General features: G+C 41.0%; 1 long non-coding RNA gene across 3 annotated transcripts in view; it reads left to right on the top strand.

Annotated features, from left to right (window-relative positions):
- Positions 1-1,945: 1,945 nt before the first annotated feature.
- Positions 1,946-10,831, top strand: part of LOC121824356 (uncharacterized) — a 28,235-nt gene continuing 19,349 nt past the window's right edge. For all 3 annotated transcript variants that reach the window (XR_013046550.1, XR_013046551.1, XR_013046552.1), the window contains exon 1: positions 1,946-2,134. This is a non-coding gene — a long non-coding RNA (uncharacterized LOC121824356). The remainder of the gene's footprint in view (positions 2,135-10,831) is intronic.

Genomic DNA, 10,831 nt, shown 5'->3' with positions numbered 1-10,831 from the left:
TCGAACTCACAGAGATCCCCATGCCTCTGCCTCCCGAGTGCTGGGATTAAAGGCATGCGCCACCACCGCCCAGCTCAAATTATTTTCTTATTTAACATTTCATATTAACTTTGTTCTTTGAAATTTTGTACAAATGTACAGCACACTCTGTTTAATCTCATCTCCTCCCTTCCCATCTTCATCAAAGTCAATGTCTCAAAGGAATGTCTGCAGAACACCTAGAAGCTTACAATTTCTCTTCGTGATTCAAGGCTAGGTAAGGAAGTTCTTAAATCACATTTAGGTTAATATTAGAGACAGTTATAGGATGATAACAAGCCACACTATTCCTGAGTAGCTATGGAAACAAACCTTTGGTAATGAGGTTGTTAGGATGGAGGTAGTAGAATGCTGATTTACATTTGGAAACAACAATACGTATTTGAATTGCCCTGTAAGGTTAAATGAAAGAGTAAAAGTTGGACTACTTATTATTTAAAGGCATTATCATGTGTGGAGTTAAGTACTTAGATCTAAAGCTGGACTCAAGCATGTTATGTATTCTTCATGCTTGGAGATCCCTCTAGAAGTAGCATACGCCTCAGTGGAAAGGACATAAGTCTCTCTGCCTTTCAAGGTAAGTGTCTTTGAAGCAAGTGGTATACATCTAGCAGTTACCTGTAAGAAGACAATAAAAATTACTATCCTTTTAGTATGTCATGAACACAAATGGACGTCCTTGTTTCGAGAAAGGGCCATGTTATTAATTAATTAATAATCAACTAATTAATTAATTTTAGCCAATCAAATAGGTGGTGTCTTGTTTCAATTTGCATTCCCTTAATTATGGTAGTGGACATGGTTTCATGAGCTTACTACCAACAACAAGGTCAGAATATGTGTCTCCAAAACATGCCACCTTAGTAGTAATTTTTAGGTGTAGTCAGATCGGAACTAGAACATTCAGAAAGAACTCTGTGTTTTCCTCCCATTGCTGAGCAGCAGATCACACATTTTCCTTTATCAAAGTGACGTAAGTTTCCACTTGTAGACATGTCTCAGCTCAAGTACCAGGAAGAGGAGAATTTACCTAGGCTTCCTGTTGGCGTTATAATCTCGTCTTTAGTGAGGCAGCACATGAGCATATACTACTCATCCTCCCACAAGTCATCATCACTAGTAGAACAAGGGCTTGTAGCTGAGCTGGAAGCTCAAACATTTCTCATTACCATGCCATGGAGAAAATGGTGATGACAATGTTGGGAACACTGGTAAGGACCTAATTCTCAAATACTACAACCCCACTTCTCAAGATATTGCAAAAGAGGCACAGACAGTGTGGGTTTAAATGCTCTAGAGCCATCAAGGTGGTTGACTATATTAAGATACCAATAATTGTTTTGATGACCAGAGTGATATATTTATTAAAACTAATACCTTATTGTGATTTAGAAATGATCATACAAATATGCTATCTTACTGTCTTATCAGGTCATGTGTTCAATTTCAATTTTTACTTCTTTGCTGTTATTCTGAGATTTTTGAGAATCCCATAAGGATATAAAAGTAAGATTTCACATCAGTCTGTCTGCATCTGGAAATAATATCAGTTAGGGGGTTGGTCCTTTTGGGACGCACACTAATGTGTAAGGATAGAAGTCACTCCCCATGATCAATTCTGAATCAGCAAGGTGAATTGGGGTTGGTTATGCCTTAAGCTAACAAGCTTAAATTTTGTTTTAAAATTAATCAGTGTATGACCAGAATTAAATGCCATATGACCACACTAGAACTGGTTAAACCAAGCAGATCAAGCTACAGTGCCCAATACAGTCCACTGAAGTCAGGTCCGGGTAACCTTTCATTGCCTATGTGACTTCTGAAAAGTTATGGTGCCAGGATCCGGAACCAGAGGCCAGATGACATCATATCACTATGATGTCAGCAAAGGCTGCACTCCTGGAGAAGTCAGTCTATTTCTCCTGGTGACCTCAGAGCATCTATTTCCCAGCATAAAGCAACCTGCTGCTCTCTCCTATTGCCACCCATGTCCTTTGTTATTTGAATAAGAGGTTTAAAGGTGCAGCTTTTACCCATTCTCCATTTTATAGTCTTCTCCAGCCTCTCAGGATCCACAATACAGATCTGAGCTAAGGTGAGAACCTTACAATGGAGTTCAATTTCATCATTTTATATTCACTGGGACTAGGGCATTTAAATACTTTATACAACAACTTTATATTTATGCAACAACTGAATGATTATGAAGGCTTTGGATGCATATACTCTTACATTAATTTTATAACAATGCTAAATATATAATTAGTATTACCACCTTAATAATAAAGATACAGCACTAGCTCGAGGGAGCTGTACCATGGCAGTCAGCTGTCAGATGGGCCTGTCCATCTTCAACAGTGACCTGACCAGTTTGGGGTCTTTGTGCCTCTAAGTGGTAATGAGGATGATTACCTGAATTTGGATGCAATGGACAGGTATTTTGTCCGAGTACCCATGGTGGTGGCAAAACTCTGAAAACAGCCAAGTCAGGACACTTCTCTGATATCCAGGCCAGAATAGTGCATAAAGCCAATTGCTCTAACAGATGCTCATCAATATCCTTTCATTTGGAGGCTACTAAGTGTACAGGAGCCTTCATTAAAGACTTCCCTAAGGATGAAATGCTGACCTTGAGATCAAACCAGGAGCTGCAGTTAAGTATTTGGTCCAAGGGACTAAGCCAGTAGATATAGCCTTGGTTATAACAGTAGAACCTGAGTCCTCGGGAGGGTAGAAACTCAACTGTAAATGATGCCACAAGTTCCCTGATTGAGGATACAGTTCCCAACTTTGGATATAGAAATCAATGGTGGTCTTCACACTGTCCCTAAGTAGATGAAGGAGGGACTCATATGATTGTGTCTGGCAGAGTCATTATGAGGAGACATGACCACAGAGCTCCGACCAATTTTCTAAGAAATGGTTAGCAGCTGCTCAGAATGTTCTCTTCTGGATGAAGCCACAGGATAGGGATCCCAGGACTCCTGCTCAGGAAGCCTTCCATTACCAGAAAGGGTGAAATTGACCCCCAAGTCATTTTGTGTTTGAGCCAATGCTGCTTTTCTGAGCAATTATTCATTCCAGTGCTGAAAATCCATTTTGAAAACTGTTTCAAGAGGTTTGTCATTGGTGTGTACAACTAAATCCTTAGTGATACCATTTAGAAATTAGTGTGATGACTGTGTTTTGGGAGAGAATTTTTGTAGAGTGACAACATGGCCATGTTAAGGTGGAAACCAAAATGTGTGTGTCCTAATGTCCAAGGAGGAAAATTAGTTATCACAAAAAGAAAGAAAGAAAGATGTATAGCAAGACTTTCTTTGGACCACCAGCTCCCGAATAATGACACTAAGACTTCTTAATAATTATGAAAGCTTGGATTTAGCTTAGGCTTGTTCCTAACTAGCCCTTAAAACTGAAATTAACCCGTTTATATTAATCTACATTCTGCCATGTGGCTCGTTACTTCTCCTCAGTACTGTACATCCAACTTCCTCCGTGTCTGGCTGGTGAATCTCTTGAGCCTCAGATTCTTTTCCAGAGTTCCTATCCTCCCCCTCCCCGCCCCTAAAGTCCCACCTATCCTGTCCTGCCTAGCTATTGGCCATTCAGCTCTTTATTAAACCAGTCAGAAGGTACCTTAGGCAGGTAAAGTAAAACAGAGACATATCCTCACAGATGTACAAAACATGTTTTTATGTATTTTAAAATGAATGTTCTGTTGTTTCCCAACTTGGTTCCTAGAGAAATGGCCTCTGTATTTTCATGTTTCATGCCATTTATGGTTCATTTATGTGTGTGTGTGCTATTATGAGTGGGATGGAACCAAGCTTGGATCAGGTGGTACACTATAGTCTTGCATATGCTGCATTTGTTTCTTACATTTTATATTACACTTGTTTATAAAATAAAACAATATATAAGCCAGGCGGTGGTGGTGCACGCCTTTAATCCCAGAACTTCGGAGGCAGAGGGAAGTGTATCTCTGAGTTTGAGGCCAGCCTGGTCTATGGAGTAAGTTCCAGGACACCCAGGGCTATACAGAGAAACCCTGTCTCCACAAACAAAAAACAAAACCAAAAAAAAAAAAAGGAAAGAAAAGAAAACATACAAAGCCAGCATTCCCAAGGGAAGCATGGCCTTTCCTGAGGTCCAGTGATTGTAAAAGCGGGCTACACAGTGATTCCTTCCTGCTTTTGGTTCTCACTTCATGTACTCCTGTCCCACGCATCTCCTAGTCCCCCTCCACCCTTCACCATAGCAGCACCCCCAACCATAAGAAAATTAAAATTTTAATTAAAAAAAAAAGCCAATTTGCTCCTCTGTCTTTTCCTCCTCTCCATCATCTCTTCATCTGTCTTAATGGCTTTGGGAGCTGTAGTGTATCATGCAGTATACCCCTTTGTCCAAACAGCTTTACTTGAAAATGTTCATTGTAATGAGTTGTTGGTCTGGTTCAAGGCTTCTGGATTCTGGAACACCATCAATACTGGACCCTCACCAAAACTACTCTCAGAGATCCTGCTGTTACCCCTGAGTAATGGAGATCCTGTGGCTATGGTTTCACAGAACCAATCCCTTCATGTAATTCTGAGAGAGGCAATAGAAGCATAAGAGAGTCATTAGTTGAAGCTCAACCAGAATAGAGTAAGCCAAGAAGAGAAGCAATTCAAACCTAGGTCTCTGGTTCTTTTGTGACTATTCTCAGGTTCACCCAGAAACATCTGGGTAAGGTGAGATAAGACTTCCAAACCATCAGATCTTAAGGACTCACTTCTCTCCACCGCAAAGGCTTTGATCTTTGTTCTAAAGAATTAAAATTACGTTGGTCCAGAGAATTGAAAGAAAATGCAGCTAATATTTAACTGTACTCCCTCTGGCCACAATATAAGCTGGCTGACAGAGAAGTGTGAGCAAATGAGACGGTTTAAATTTAACACCACCCTACAGCTGGGCCTGTTTGGTAAAGATCAAGGGAAATGATCTAACTAATGTGCCTATGTTCAGGCCCTCAAGGCTCTTTGCTAGGATAGGGGGCCATGAAAGGAAAATAGGAAAGAAGAGAAGCCCTTCAGGCAGCAGAGGAAAGGTAATTATCATCCATCCACAACTCTGTCTACTGCACTCCCCTAAGGAAAGTCTGGACCCTCAGGAACGATCAGAATACATGTTTCTTTTTCAAGCATAGACTATCAACAATAAATGGAAAAGTGAGGAGGCTTCTCTGGGGACTCCTAAGCCATCACTGGGATATTAGTATACACTGACCACATCTAACTGTATCTTGATTCTCTCTTGGCTAGTGGAACTTTCTGAAAACATAAAATTCTCTATCTCATGTCTCTTACATTCTCTTGCCTTCCAGTTGCTTTCCCAGACAGAAAATTATTTTCATCATGCCAGATCTACTGCCCAGAGTCTACTCCTGAAACTTACTAACACACATAACTGTGTTAGACAAGCACTTTCCAGCATGCAGGAAGCTCAAGCCCCATAGACCAGGTCAGGTTTTTATTTTAACCACCGAGTTAAAGGAAAATAATGAAGAAACCCAAGAATGAAGTCAGCTCACAACTATGACAGATTATCTGATTCTATCTAAATAAGCTTACATAAATAGAAATTATTCGTGTTCTAAAGTTTAGGTGGCTGTGATTCTCCTACCTGGCAAGTTAGTGGCCCATGCCTGAGATCTTATGGGAAGGCCTGTATAAAGCCAACATTAGTTTATCTCTCTTCTTTTAGAGAACCTTTTTTACTTTTTTTATATTATTACTAATAATTTTACTCTAGTTATACCTTCTTGCTATGGACTTAAGGGACCCCCTTGGTTTCATCAGTCTTCCTTGACCATTTGTCCCAACTGATGGGTTATGTCAAGGTCTTGATGACTGGATGACTTTGGAAGCATTGGGGACATTGTCTTCTGCACTGACACTCCTCTTTTCAGGATGCACACTGCTTAGAGTTAAGTCTCTGAGGTCTCTAACATCTCTCTTCAAGAGAACAGGAATCTCCCCAGGACAGTAGCACTTTGGGGGATATTCCATCATCCCCTGTGACTGAGCTGACTTGGAGGCAGGCAACTGACTTTCCTTTAATCCCTGCATCTTCATTGGCTCTGTTCTCCCAGCTCATGGTTTAGAACACCCAGAAGTCCATCCCACCAGTACTAAACTACAAAGTCATGCTTTAAAATTTAAGTATTGTAAAACATTGAGATAAAGCTTGACAGAGATACGTTTTTAAATAAACCTTGAATTTCTTAAGATTTGGGATTGTTTTAGTTAGAAGCCATAAGCAATTATATAAACAATCCAACAAATCACACTTCTAAGAGAAAAATGACATCAAGATTAAAATTTAAAGGAAAGTCAGTTGGCAAAGAAAGTATGGTTAAGTCTAGAAGCTCTTCCCTTTCTGGGCTTCATGTACCAAACAAAGCACACACACACACACACACACACACACACACACACACACACACACACACACACACAAATAAATAATGTAATAATGTTACAAGCCTGGAAGAAATGAAGATACTTTTGTTTCTCAATCTGATCATTCAACTATTGAAACAATGGACCACAAAGAAATGGGAATTTCCCCAGGAATCTCATACTGAGAGAAGGACAGAACAAGAGAGGGAAGTTGCTCCCATAAAGAGATTTGACATAGTTCTAACAACTTGTCAGACCACCTTACAAGATGAGACTGAAGCACCAATAATAATGAGTCAATGTTGGGTGGGGCCACATCTTGACCAGGCCTTATGAGTAGCCCTCTTTAAACTTTGATCTGACTTGCATGGTTTGTCCCTCTTCCCAATGGGTCCTCTTTGAATAAATTCCCTTTTCTAATTTCTATTTTAAATCTGAGTCTCTTAATTGGCTTATTGAGAAGGGTAGCCAGACCTGAGTTGAGGCACAGATTCTGACCCCAAGATATATGACACTACCACTGCTGCATCCAGGTTTAGAAGCCCTGAGTTCTTTCATGCAACTGATCTACCTATGGACAAGATCGTAGGCAGCAGGCAGAGACCATATACAAGAAGCCTTCATTGTTCTTCATGTTGCAATACTGGTTGTTAGAACACAGGAGTGGAGCCTCCCAGACAAGTCCAACCAAGCTGAGAAACGTTTTGCTCATCATGTGGTTAGGAAAGGAACATGTCAAGCTTCTGTTCAGATTCCACCAATCACAGTGCACATGAGAACAGCTTCCACTTCCACCAATTGAGATAAGCCTTATGTTTATACAAAGCATGATCTTTGTCTATGAAGCATTCATAAGCCCTGCAGCACCAATCACACAGGCTTTTCACTGACTTACTGGAGACATGATCCCTATCCTGTCCAACTGAGAGCAGCTACAGGAAGAGCAAGGATCATACAGAAGTTTCTAACGCCCACAGTGTCATCTTCCAGAGCTAGTACAAATTGCCAGACCAAACCTCCTGGAGCAGCTATGGTTTCAGCTGTCCTTGTGCCTGGGGAGTATGGAGGAGTTCTGATTACTGGCTTGCTCCTCGTGACTTTCACAGACTTTGTCCTCTCTCTCTCTCTCTCTCTCTCTCTCTCTCTCTCTCTCTCTCTCTCTCTCTCTCTCTCCCTCCCTCCCTCCCTTTTTTTTCTCCCCCCACTTCCCTTTTTTTGGCTCTTTTGAAACAGGATCTCACTATGTCATCCTGACTAACTTAGAACCCATTTTGTATGACCAGACTGGCCATGAACTCACAGAGATCTCTGCCTCCTCTGCCTCTGCCTGTGGTGATATTTTAGCTGTGTATCCCACTAGAGTTTATCTGAGGATCAGAGGAAAAAGCCAGCCACTATATGAAACATAGAAGTCAGACAATGGTAGCACATGCCTTTAATCCTATCACTCAGGAGGCAGGGGTCTGACTGGATCTCTGTGAGTTCAAAGCCACACTGGGAACAGAGCCAGGAGTGGTGTCACATGCCTTTAATTCCAACACTAGTTAACCATAAAGGTCTGGAGGTCTGTACAGACAGATAGGAAATGACAGAACTGGGTAGGAAGAGGAAGTGATGTAGCTGGGTGGAGAGGACATGAGCTGGCAGAACAGAAAGGCATATAGGCGGGTATACAGGAAATAGGTCTCTTTGGAAGCTGTGGAGTTGGTGAGGTGAGGTTAGCTGTGGCTTTTCCTATTCCTCTGATCTCTCAGGTTTCAACTCTGATATCTGGCTCTGGGTTTTTTATTAATAAGACTGTTTAGCATTTTGTCTTACATCTGCCCCTGCCCCTGCCCCTGACTCTGACTCTGCATGGGAGTCAAAGACATGCATCATTATGCCTGACATCTAAGACTGCTTTTTTATACCACCCAGGACCACCTGCCAAGGGGTAGCATGGCCTACAGTGAACTGGGCCTTCCCAGGTTACTTATTAATCAAAAAAATTCCCTTACAGCTTGCCTAAAGGCAGTCTGATGGAGACATTTCCTAAATTGAGGGTCCTCTTCTCAGATAACATTGATTTGTGTCAAACTAACAAAAATTACCCGGGACAATTGACCCCCTTGTCAAGTTGACACATAAATACATTACCATTAAACCATAACCTTTCCTTTTTTTAATCCCTAAGATCTCATATTAATATCAACATTAAAATATGACACACATTTCAACTTTTAAAAGTCCCAGTATTCAAAAATTCAAATACTAAGAATTCAGACACTTTAAAACATCCAAACTGTCATTTAGAGGTCAAATCCCACCCCCTCAAAAAGGTCAAATCCACTCTAAAATATTCAAAGTCTCATTAAAGTATCTGAAGTCTCTCTAAAATACCCAAACTCGCCGGGCAGTGGTGGCCCACACCTTTAATCCCAGCACTTGGGAGGCAGAGCCAGGCGGATCTCTGTGAGTTCGAGGCCAGCCTGGACTACCAAGTGAGTTCCAGGGAAGGCACAAAGCTACACAGAGAAACCCTGTCTTGAAAAATTAAAAAATAAAATAAAATAAAATAAAATAAAATAAAATAAAATAAAATAAAATAAAATAAAATAAAATAAAATACCCAAACTCTCTCAACTGTGGGCTCCTGTTGGGAAAACAAACAATCAACACCAAAACCTACTTACATCTTTCTTACTCCAAGAGGGAGGATCCAGAATACATTCACGAATCAAAGCAAAGCAAAACCCAAATTCAACAGTATAAAAAGTTCAGTGCTTGATATCTGGAATCCATTCACAATCTTCTTTGCTCCAAAGAGACTTGGCAGTTCCACTTTTCCATTTCTGCCATCCAAAGCACACACCCCTTCTCTCCTAGGCTCAGGCAGGCTCTACTCCACAATTGCAGGTATCCCTGGTGGTTAACCTATGAAACTGTCATCTCCAAAATGCTGGAGTCTACTGCAACTGGACTGCACCTTCACCAACTGCCTCTCCTGGACTCTAATTCTACCATATGGTACCATGCCTCAACTTTTCTCAATGACCCACAAACCTTGAGGCTTCTTTTGCAGCCGAGGCTGCAGCTTCACTAATGACCTCTGCTGCCCTCCATGACTCCTTTATGCCTTCAACACCAGTACCCACCAGAAAACTCTCACACATGACCAAGTGCAGCTGCCAGCACAAGGTATAGCATGGGTACAAGAACACTGCTTCTGTGTACCCACCCCAAGGAAACACTTCCCAGATGATTTTGCCTCAATAACGCTTGACTTTTTTTAATCATAACGAGTTGTTCAGTCCCAGGTGACCAGTATCAATTGTCCCAGGAAAACAAAGGTTTCCTTTTAGGGTTCTTAATTCAAAATATTACATAATTGTCCCTGATAGAGTTTTAGCTTCCCTCTGAAGCTTCACAAGTCAGGGCCCCATCGTGTGCATTGCTCTCAGCATTATCTAAGTTTCCACAATAGCTCATTAAGTATTACATTCAATGGCTTTTCTAGCTCAAAGTTTCAAAGTCCTTCCACATACTCCCCAAACCATGGTCAGGTCTGTCACAATAATATCCCATGAATATGGAACCAATTTCCATTTTAGGGTTTCTATTGCTGTGATTCGACAAGATGATCAAAGGCGACATTGGGGAGAAACAGTTTAATTCACTTAAACTTCTAGGTCACAGTCCATCATGAAAGGAAATCAGTGCAGGAACTCAAGGTAGGAACCTGGAGGAAGGAACTGAAGCAGAGACCGTGATTATTCTGCTTATTGACTTGCTCCCCATGGCTTTGTCTATCTGCTTTCATATACCATCCAGGACCACCTTCCAGAGAGTTGCCCACCTGTTGTTTTTAACAAAATCTCAATCATTCAATTTTACCAATAAAGACTTAGGAGCTGGATGCTGGAGTGAAAGCCTGCTAGTCCAGAGAAGCAGAGAAAGCACCTTCCTCTTCCACTGATGTCCCCAAAGCCTCCTTCTCCTTTGCTGCCCCCACAAAAAAAAAAAAAAAACAAACTAAAATGTTCTTCCCTTCTACTTCCTGTGCATCTCTCTATCCATCCTCCTGACTCCCTTTTACTCTCTGGTTTTATTATTATTATTATTATTATTATTATTTATTACTATTAATCATCCTATGTTCACTTCCTATAAACTGGTTGCTTGACCTATGGTTGACTTTATTTAATCCTGATTACGATATTCAAGCATAAAGCTCTTGGATTAAAGGTGTGTGCCAGGGCTGAGCCCACCACAACTAGGAACAGGTTTTGACAGCACATAACGCAATCTCGGAGTTCAAGGTGTGATCAAATATCCTGTAACATTTCCCCTGCTTTGTCTAAACAAAAAGG

This window comes from Peromyscus maniculatus, chromosome 20, assembly GCF_049852395.1.
Source record: "Peromyscus maniculatus bairdii isolate BWxNUB_F1_BW_parent chromosome 20, HU_Pman_BW_mat_3.1, whole genome shotgun sequence".
NCBI classification, from domain to species: domain Eukaryota; kingdom Metazoa; phylum Chordata; class Mammalia; order Rodentia; family Cricetidae; genus Peromyscus; species Peromyscus maniculatus.
This window is presented reverse-complemented; position numbering and strand designations above follow the sequence as displayed.